At 45.9% G+C, this 10,754-nt stretch overlaps 1 pseudogene; it reads left to right on the top strand.

Annotated features, from left to right (window-relative positions):
• The first annotated feature begins 314 nt into the window (after window positions 1–314).
• On the top strand, window positions 315–10,317 carry LOC127655614 (uncharacterized; annotated as a pseudogene).
• The last annotated feature ends 437 nt before the right edge of the window (window positions 10,318–10,754 follow it).

Below are 10,754 nucleotides of genomic sequence, written 5' to 3' on the forward strand. Positions count from 1 at the left end.
GTGTGTTTGCTTCTCAAGCCACCAGTGACTCTCACACGGACATTGATTGCTACACCTCCTCTGTACTGGATTATATTAATACCACCATTGACAGTGTTACAACCCAGAAGCAGATCACCATATACCCAAATCAGAAGCTATGGATGAACAGGGAAGTGTGACTCCTATTGAAGACACGCAACACTGCCTTCAGATCAGGAGATGCACAAGCCTATAGCACTTCCAGAGCAAATCTGAAAAGAGGCATCAAAGAGGCCAAGCACTGCTACAAGCTTAAGATAGAGGGACACTTTTCCAACACTGACCCTCGACGTATGTGGCAGGGCATTCAGGCCATCAGTGACTACAAACCAACTCACTCCACCCCCGCAGCCACTGATGCCAACTTCCTGAACGAGCTAAATGACTTTTATGCTCGCTTTGAAAGAGGCAACAGAGATTCTGCCACCAAGCTCAAATCCTCAGCAGACCACCCGCCAATCACACTCTCGTCTACAGATGTCTGCAATGCACTGAGCAGGATCAGCGTGCACAAGGCTGCAGGACCAGACAACATCCCTGGTCGCGTACTCAGAGCATGTCGTGAGCAGCTCGCTGGGGTTTTTACAGACATTTTCAACCTGTCTCTTGCCCAAGCAGCTGTACCAACATGCTTTAAATTCACTTCCATTGTGCCAGTGCCAAAACACTCCAGCCCGAAGTGCCTTAACGACTACCGCCCTGTAGCACTCACACCCATCGTAATGAAGTGCTTTGAGCGGCTGGTCCTGGCACACCTAAAAGACTCTCTACCATCCACATTGGACTCACATCAGTTTGCCTACCGTAGCAATAGGAGCACAGAGGATGCAGTTTCCATGGCACTGCACTCTGTGCTCACACATCTGGACAAAAAGAACACCTATGCACGCATGCTGTTTGTTGACTTCAGCTCAGCATTCAATACTGTCATCCCAACTAAGCTAATAGCCAAACTTGGAGACCTGGGCATCAACACCTCCATGTGCAACTGGATTTTGGACTTTTTGACCAACAGACCCCAGAATGTTCGATCTGGCTTCACCTGCTCCACGTCCATCACACTCAACACTGGTGTACCACAGGGCTGTGTGCTAAGCCCGTTTCTCTACTCCCTCTTCACCTCCGACTGCAAACCTGTGTACAAATCTAATTCCATCATCAATTTTGCGGACGACACTACGGTGATTGGTCTCATCAGCAACAACGATGAGACTGCCTATAGGGAGGAGATCAAGCACCTGGCCACATGGTGCACTGAAAATAACCAGCTCCTCAACACCACCAAAACGAAGGAGCTCATCGTGGACTTCAGAAAAGAGCCAAGAGGCATACACGACACCATCCACATCAATGGAATGGCTGTTGAGCGTGTCTCTAGTTTCAAGTTCTTGGGAACCCACATCTTGGCGGACATGTCCTGGACAACCAACACCTCCTGCCTGGTCAAGAAGGCTCACCAGCGCCTCTTCTTCCTGAGGACACTGAGGAAGAATCAGCTTTCCTCGACTATCCTGGTGAACTTCTATCGCTGTGCAATAGAAAGCATCCTGACCAACTGTGCTACAGTGTGGTATGGGAGCTGTTCTGTTGCAGAACGCAAGGCACTGCAGCGGTGGTGAAAACCGCCCAGCGCATCACTGGGACTCAACTACCTGCCATCGAGCACATCCAGAGGAAACGCTGTCTGCACCGAGCTCGCAGCATCCTTAAGGACTCCTCTCACCCAGCCCACAGACTGTTTTCTCTCCTGCCCTCTGGCAGGCGTTTCAGGTGCCTCCAGACCAGGACCAGCAGACTAAAGAACAGCTTTTTCCCCAGAGCTGTCTCTTTACTGAACTCTAACCCTCACTGATCCCACTCCCCTCATATACTGATAAACTCTCCTCTCCCTCCTCATACCTCATACACTTTGTTATTTGCACTGCTATAATGTTCATTTGCACTGCTGACTATATTATAGTAACAACTGTTTACATATGCATCTTGCACTACTTATCTGACTGGAATATCATTTGCACTGCCGACTGTTTATTTACAGTACCAATTGTTTACATATACATTTGCAAAACCGTACTTTAACTGTAATATGCAATTACTTTCCACTGCACTTTTACTCGGATAGTTTTTGTCCAATTTAATTTGTACTAATAGTATTTATTGCACTTCTGGTTAGACCCAAACTGCATTTCGTTGCCTTGTACCCGTACTTGTGTAATGACAATAAAGTTGAATCTAATCTAATCTAAAGAGGCAAAACCCCTTGCTGGCAAACTCTGGGCAACTACTACCTTAGGGTTACCCTGGGCCCTAAGGAGAATCCGACATGTCAGAAATACAGCTGACAAGAACGTGGGTCTCCTTGATGATTTATGTAAGAGGCTACCGCTGTATTGTCCACCCATACCAAGACATGGCAGCCTCAGGAGGAGGTATTTCAGGGCCAGAAATACAGCCATCAACCCGAGACAGTGACTGTGACAACCGAGCTGACGACCCTCCTATCCCCTTAAGCTGGACGACCACTTAAGGCCGCTACCCCGCCCGTCAGGGAGGTGTCTGTCGTTAGCAGTCTGCGACAACAAGACGCACCTAGAGTGGGACCCAAGGCAGAAAACCGGGGTCTGAACCACATAGAAAGGGAACGAAGCCTGAGGCGCGTGACCCTTTTTAGCCTAGGGGTTTTGGCCCATGGAAGAAATCCCCTGGCTTTTGGCCACAACAAAAACAGTCTCATGAGCAGAAGGTCCAGAGGGATCACCGTGGACGCGGTCGCCCTGAGACCTGGAAATCATTGATTCTGATAACAGTGCAACCTTGACCTAGCCTGACTTTGCTCAGGGTGATCTGAATGGACTCAATCCTAGCGGGAGACAGTTGTGCCCGCATTGTGATTGAACTCCATACGATTCCCCGATAGACAGTGTTCTGAGTGGGAGAGCTAACTCTCAACCCCAGAGAAACAGATGAGCTAAGACGATGTCCCTGTGCTGAACTGCCTGTTCCTGGAACTGCGCTAGGATCAGCCAGTCGTCAACATAATTCAGAATGCAGATGCCCCAGAGTCGCAAGGAGCCAGCGCTACATCATGCATTGTGAATGTGCGGGTAAAAAGGGCTAGGCTGAGTGAAAGAACCTGACTCTGGAAGACTTCGCCCCCGGAAGTGAACCTCAGAAACTTTCCATGTTGTGGCAGAACTTCTAAATGAAGTATAGAAGTGCGTCACAAGATAGATGGTGACCAGCCAAATGAGTTGTAGGGCTTGAGACACGACCGTCTTGACAGGCATCATCTTGGACTTGAATACCCACAGGCAGTTCAAGCTTTAAGATCTAGACGCCACCCCTCACCCTCCATGGGAAATGGGAAGTATTTAGTGTAATAACCTGACTCTCTCTCTGGAAGGGGAACACATACCATAGCCCCTTTAACCAGGAGATTGAGTTTTTTTATTTTTACATAAAAACAAATCCGGTTCACAGTAGTGAGAACACACCATTGAAACACGGAAAAGCGCGAGTGAATTAAATCCTGACACCCTTATAAGACCCACAGAAAAGAATATATCCGGCAGAAGTTTCCACGCTGCCAGGACCTGTTGAGGGGTTGTCGAGTGTTTCGCGTCCTGAATAAAATGCAGGAACAGTGAAAACACTTAGTTTTGACGGAAGCCTCTGCAACCGAAACACCAAGAGGTGGCGGGAATGGAGGGGCTTCGAGGGGGTACCGGGTGGGGTGAAGTGAAGCACGCGCCCCGTCCTGAGGGGAACTACCCCCTAATCTAGGCACAAGACCGTCAGGGTTTTCTCTTACTAGAATTTATAGTCCTGAGGTCTTGCTTCGGGGGCTGGCGAGGGCGGCGAGACTGTCCCCAATCCCTGGGAGGAGGAGCATGACTCGCCACGCTTTGCTTTTTAGCCTCCATTCAGTCAGGACCGAGGCGGGTCTGAGGCTTGCTCGTCAAGCGCAGAACCCACACTCAGGTTGTCCAGGAGGTCAGCCTGGTACGCCTGTAAAACAGCATAGTGTGCAGAGCAGCACCAGCCTGACCTGCTGCTTGATAAGCCCTTCCCACTAAAGTGGAGGTTGTCCTACAAGGCTTTGAGGGGAGAGAGGGCTTCTTAAGTGACGATGCCGAGCCCGGCGAGAGATAGCCCGCAAGCGTCTCTTCGACCGGTGGCATCACTGAATACCCCCGTGCCTCAGCACCCATGATAGTCAAATATAATGACGTCGAGGGTATGTGAACACGGGAAGAAAATATATATATATATATATATATTTTTTTTTATTTTTTAATTTATTTTAGGGGTTCTCCATGAGCGAAAAAGCTCTTCATGGAGGTTATCAAAGAAGGGAAGGGACCCATGAGGCGTTCCCTTTCTTAGACTGGAAGATAAAATCTATCCCCTAATTTGGAGCGTTTTGTCCCCAATCCCTGGGAGGAGGAGCACGACTCGCCACGCTTTGCTTTTGAGCCTCCCTTCAGTCAGGACCGAGGCGGGTCTGAGGCTTGCTCGTCAAGTGCAGAACCCACACTCAGGTCGTCCAGGAGGTCAGCCTGGTACGCCTGTAAAACAGCATAGTGTGCAGAGCAGCACCAGCCTGACCTGCTGATTGATAAGCCCTTCCCACTAAAGTGGAGGTTGTCCTACAAGGCTTTGAGGGGAGAGAGGGCTTCTTAAGTGACGATGCCGAGCCCGGCGAGAGATAGCCCGCAAGCGTCTCTTTGACCGGCGGCATCACTGAAAACCCCCGTGCCTCAGCACCCACGATAGTCGAATATAATGACGTCGAGGGTATGTGAACACGGGAAGAATCTGAGTAACAACATCGAGCAATTCCTCCGTAGATTTTTTATCGCGGATGGAAAGCTCGGAGGCGGGAAGAGAATCGCAATCCACCTCATGATCCGAAGAGGCGTCGGAACGCGCTTCGAGATCATGTGAAGGACCAGCTGGGTTTGGGGAGAGAGTGAGAGAAAGGGATCAACCCGTCTCTTGCTCCTCAGCCAAATCCATGCAAGAGCCCCACGAACGATCTTTTTTTTTTTCGTGAGTGCTGACTAATATATGATAATATTTTCTAAACAGAAGAGAAAAGAGTACAACGTTCACTGCACACTGCCTAACTGATTCTAACTCCTAACAGAGGAAAGAAAGTTTTGACAGGGTTTGTGAAACACACAGAAACAGAATCGCTCTGAAAAAAGAGTTCTGACGACACATGGTGACGTATCCATTTATAGCCTGGCCGCAGGTGCATCTAATGATTACATCAGCTGAGGCTATAAATTCCGGTCAATGTTCATTGACGTGTTGCACACATTATTCAGCTCGGTTCACAGCTAGGGTTGTTCCCCGTAGCGCTTAGCAGCGCAGCATCGTAGTGAAGCTTTTTGTAAAGGGAACATGATTTGCAATTGTGTAAAAATCCCTGGGTGCAAATAGAGGTGGTATGTTGTACCCCAGTCATGTTAACATCTTTGTTCTGTTCTCCTATCCCTCCTACTCATCGTATTTTGATTAAGAATCCAATTATTAAACATTCTCTGAGGATTTGGACTTAAGCTTAAGTGTCTTTCTTCAGCTGCACCCATTGCCAATAATGTTTCCTTTCCACCCTCACTTTTTGATGGGGCTTTCAATATTTGGAAGTCACGAGGTCTAATTATGGTTGATCAACTATTTATAGACAATAATTTTGCTTCGTTTGACCATCTTAAATAAAATTTTTCATTGTCTAATTCACACTTATTCTGGTATTTTCAAACTCGGAGCTTTGCCCGAAAACATCTCCCGGAGTTCCCCTCTGCCCCTCCTAGTGGTGTTTTTAAATCAGCATAGATGTATAAGGGGTGCCTTTTCAAAGATTTATAATATAATTAATAACAAACAAAGCCCATCTAATAGGTCATTAAAATCTCTCTGGGAGGAGGACTTGGGTATTGTGTTAGAAAATTAAACTTGGGATGCTGTCTTCTTCAATTAGGTCTAGGCATAGGCTTATTCAATTTAAGGTAGTACATCATATTCATTGGTCTAGGGTGCAACTCCACAAGATATTTCATGATTTGGACCCCACATGTCCACGCTGTTTTGTGGAGCCAGCCTCTCTGTTTCATTCTTTTGGTCCTGTTCTAAATTATTAAGGTTTTGGGGGGAGAATTTTTTGTTGTTTCTCAGAATTTTTTACCACAGTAATAGACCCCAACCCTTTGACAGCATTCTTTGGGGTTCTTCCAGAAAATGTTAAACTGACAATTTTAGAGATTGATAATATTGCACTTTTCACATTGTTGGCTAGATGACTTATACTAATTAATTGGAAGCTGCCATCTCTGCCAACGTATCATCAGTGGGTTTTTGACCTACTTTTTGCCCTCAAACTTGAGAAGATTAAATCTCTTCATAAAATCTTGGAGCCCATTTTTAGATTACTTTAAGGAGAAGAGTTTTTTCTCTTGTTATTTGGATGTTTACATATTTATATAGATATTTTATTGTGATTATATGTTCATATGTTTGTGGGCATTTGTTATGCTTTTTTTCCACTTTCTAAAAAAACAAATGTTTAGGAGAAGCAATTTATCTACAGGAGTCTGCAGTTGTATGTAAGTGTGTTTATTTCATAGTTTTTAACATTGTTAGAGTGGTATTCATTGCTAGATCAGGTGCTGTTTGTTTACTGTCTTGAACGCGGGTCGCTTAAACGTGTGTTTGGTGTGTGTGCGCTATATTTGTGTTGACTTGTCCCATAGTATTCGCTGAGAGATTTGTTTAGACTTGTCACGTAATATTCATTGCTAGATTTGTTTAGACCTGTCCCGTAGTATTCACTGCTAGATTTGTTTTGATCTGTCACGTAATATTCATTGCTAGATTTGTTTAGACTTGTCACATAGGATTCATTGCTAGATTTGCTTAGACTTCGGGTTGGTTATCCAGTGTGTGTAAAACTATCGTAGTTTTAGTGTCTGCAAACAGTGCTTCACTTGTTTTAGAGTATTATTTATTGCTAAAGTGCAGCATAATTTATTTGCGCTGTACAGAAGTTGCGTTTGTTCCCGCGCAACCCTGAGTTTCGGTTTCGGGTGACCACGTGACTAGCTTTGTTTTGCTAAGTAGCATTAAGGCGTGGCTGCTTTTTTCCACTGAACGGCTCGTTAAAGTGTGTATTTATTGGACTTAATGCTGACGCAGAAGCGGCAGCGGAAGTGGTGGTCCTCATGTAAAGCCCTCCTCGTGTGAAGACCTACTTTGGTAAAGACCAGCGAGTCTACCTGTGCGAGTCCACCGAGCAAGGACACTGACAAGGCTCCACTCACCAAAGCACTTAAGTATTTTTCTATTCTATCTCTTTTATTATTTTACTTATACATACATACTAACATTTCTAGTTCACTAATAACACATGCCTTCAAGCACATCCCTGTTATCTGTTGTAGACCGTTCACAAGATACAGATGCAAGACAAAACGCAACCCACACAACCTACAGCCGCTTTGCACTTCAACACCTGCTCCACTCTCGTTCTCAGTTGGACTCTGGAACTGCCAGTCTGCTGTGAACAAAGCTGCCTTCATCCCAGCTTTCGCCACACAGTCCACCCTCAGCATCCTGGCACTGACGGAGACATGGATACGTCCTGAGGATACAGCAACACCTGCTGCTCTCTCCAACAACTTCTCCTTCTCCCACACCCCTCGACATACTGGTAGGGGTGGGGGAACAGGTTTGCTCATTCATAATAACTGGACTTTTTCACCACAGGCTTCAATATGTAACAATACATCTTTTGAATTCCATGCCATTACTACAATGCAACCCACAAAATTACATGTTGTTGTCATCTATCGCCCCCAGGTCAGCTGACAAGCTTTCTTGAGGAATTGGATGTCCTGCTGTCCTCCTTGCCAGAGGATGGCAGGCCACTTGTGGTTCTTGGCGATTTCAACATACACCAAGACAAGCCCCAGGCCATTGAACTGAATACTCTTCTGGCCTCATTTGACTTGGAAAGACTACACAACACAGCAACTCACAGGTCGGGCAACCAGCTGGACCTCATTTTTACATGTAACTGTACCACCTCTAATATTCTTGTTACACTTTTACATGTCCCTGATCACTACTTTGTTCAATTCAACATGATTCTCCCATCCATTGTAAAACCGACTCCACCTTTGGTTTCCTTTCGCAGTAACCTCCGTTCCCTCTCACCCTCTCGCCTTTCCACTGATGTCTCTGCCTCTCTTCCCACAATAAATGTATTTTCCATGCTTGATGTAAACACTGCCACAGACACACTTAGCTCTACTTTAGCAACCTGTCTAGACAACATCTGTCCTCTCTCCTCTAGACCAGCACGGACTACACCACCCAGCCCCTGGCTGTCTGACGTCCTTCGTGAACATTGGACTGATCTCAGGGCAGCTGAGAGGAGATGGCGGAAATCTAAAGATCCAGCTGATCTAAGTAAATATCAGCTTCTGCTTGCAACTTTTTCAAATAACGTTAAAACTGCAAAAACTTCATATTACCAGACCAAGATCAACAGCACCACAGACACTCGTAGCTTGTTTAGAACATTGAACACACTTCTCTGCCCTCCCCCTCCACTACCTGACACATCACTGACAGCAGATATATTTGCCACATTTTTTACTGATAAGGTTACAGCCATCAGCAATACATTCACTGCACCACACCCTGTCAAACACCTGGCTCCTGTATGCAACTCTTCTTTCCCTATGTTCTCTCCTTTAACTGACACTGAGGTCTCTAAACTCCTCCTCTCCAACCACCCCACAACCTGTTCCGTTGACCCCATTCCATCACACCTTCTCCAGGCCATCTCTCCGTCCATCCTACCGGCACTTACACACATAATTAACACATCCCTTCTTGCAGGCACTTTTCCCACTACATTTAAGCAGGCTCGAGTAACCCCACTGCTGAAAAAACCTGCACTTAACCCCACACAGATAGAACACTACAGACCAGTCTCTCTCATCCCATTCATAGCAAAAACACTTGAAAGGGAAGTTTTCAATCAGATCTCTGCCTATCTCTCACAGAACAAGCTGCTGGATGACAATCAGTCAGGCTTCAAAAGTGGACACTCCACTGAGACTGCCCAGCTGTCTGTCACTGAGTCGCTGAGACAGGTGAAAGCTGAATCCAGATCATCCATTCTGACTCTGCTGGACCTTTCTGCTGCCTTTGACACAGTCAACCATCAGGTCCTACTCTCCACCCTCTCTAAACTGGGCATCACTGGAACTGTGCTTGACTGGTTCAACTTTTATCTCTCAGAAAGGTCCTTTGAGGTAGCCTGGAGAGGGGAGGTATCCAAGCCACACCAGTTACTTACTGGGGTACCTCAGTGATCAGTGCTTGGGCCACTTCTCTTCTCCATATACACAACTTCACTGGGACCCATCATCCAGTCACATGGTTTCTCTTACCACTGCTACGCTGATGACACGCAACTCTACTTGTCTTTCCAGCCCAACGAAACCACAGTGACTGCTCAAATCGCTGCCTGTCTGGCAGACATCTCAGCCTGGATGAAGGAACACCACCTTCAACTCAACCCAGCCAAGACCAAACTCCTTGTCTTTCCAGCCAACCCTGCTGTTGAACACAACATCACCATGCAGCTGGGTCCAACTACAGTTTCACCTTCCAAAACGGTCAGAAATCTAGGGGTAACCATTGATGATGAGCTAAATTTCACAGACCACATTTAAAAGACTGCAAGATAATGTAGATTTACACTCTACAATATCAGGAAGATAAGACCCTTCCTCTCTGTACATGCCACACAACTGCTCGTTCAGTCCCTTGTCATAACTAGACTGGACTACTGTAACGCTCTCATTGCAGGCCTTCCTGCATGTGCTATTAGACCTCTCCAAATGATCCAGAATGCAGCAGCACGTCTGGTCTTTAATGAACCTAAGAGAGCACGTTACACCACTTTTTGTCTTTCTCCACTGGCTGCTGGTTCATGCACGTATTAAATTCAAGGCCCTGATGCTGGCATACAAAACAGTCACTGGGTCTGCTCCAGCATACCTAAAAACATTTATGCAGAGCTACGTTCCCACAAGAAGCCTGCAGTCGGCTAAGGAACGTCGCCTTGTCGTACCAAAACAAAGAGGCACCAAAACACTTTGCCGGACTTTCAGTTTCATCATACCACGGTGGTGGAATGACCTTCCCAACTCAATCCGGGAAGCTAACTCACTCTCTATCTTTAAAAAACGGCTGAAAACACATCTTTTCCAAAAGCACTTAACTGGTCACAAAAAATAAATAAAAAATGTAATCTTAAATCTGTTTTGTAAATATGTTTTTGGATAAAAGCGTCTGCCAAATGAATAAATGTAAATGTAAATGTTAGTCCCTTCCAGATGGATCACAGTGGCTTGCAACATCCCTTCAAGAGCTATAAAAAAGCCCTGATTGTCGGCAGTTAGTTAGTAGAAAAAAATCAACCTTTGCCCCTGAATTTCTGCACATTTTGTGAGACAGAATTACATAACAGAAAATAATCTATAAAAAAAACACCAGCCAATAGGAATAAACACATAGAACGTGTAGATTCATTCACAAAACTTTCTCGAAGGTGTGTTCCTCCAGAACACAAACTCCAGCCGCTAGTTGAACCAGCGCACAAACAAATAAGTAAATAAAGCCGTTCAGTTTTCTTGTAGACTCAAACGAAT

The sequence above is a fragment of the Xyrauchen texanus genome, chromosome 15 (assembly GCF_025860055.1).
Source record: "Xyrauchen texanus isolate HMW12.3.18 chromosome 15, RBS_HiC_50CHRs, whole genome shotgun sequence".
Lineage (NCBI taxonomy): Eukaryota > Metazoa > Chordata > Actinopteri > Cypriniformes > Catostomidae > Xyrauchen > Xyrauchen texanus.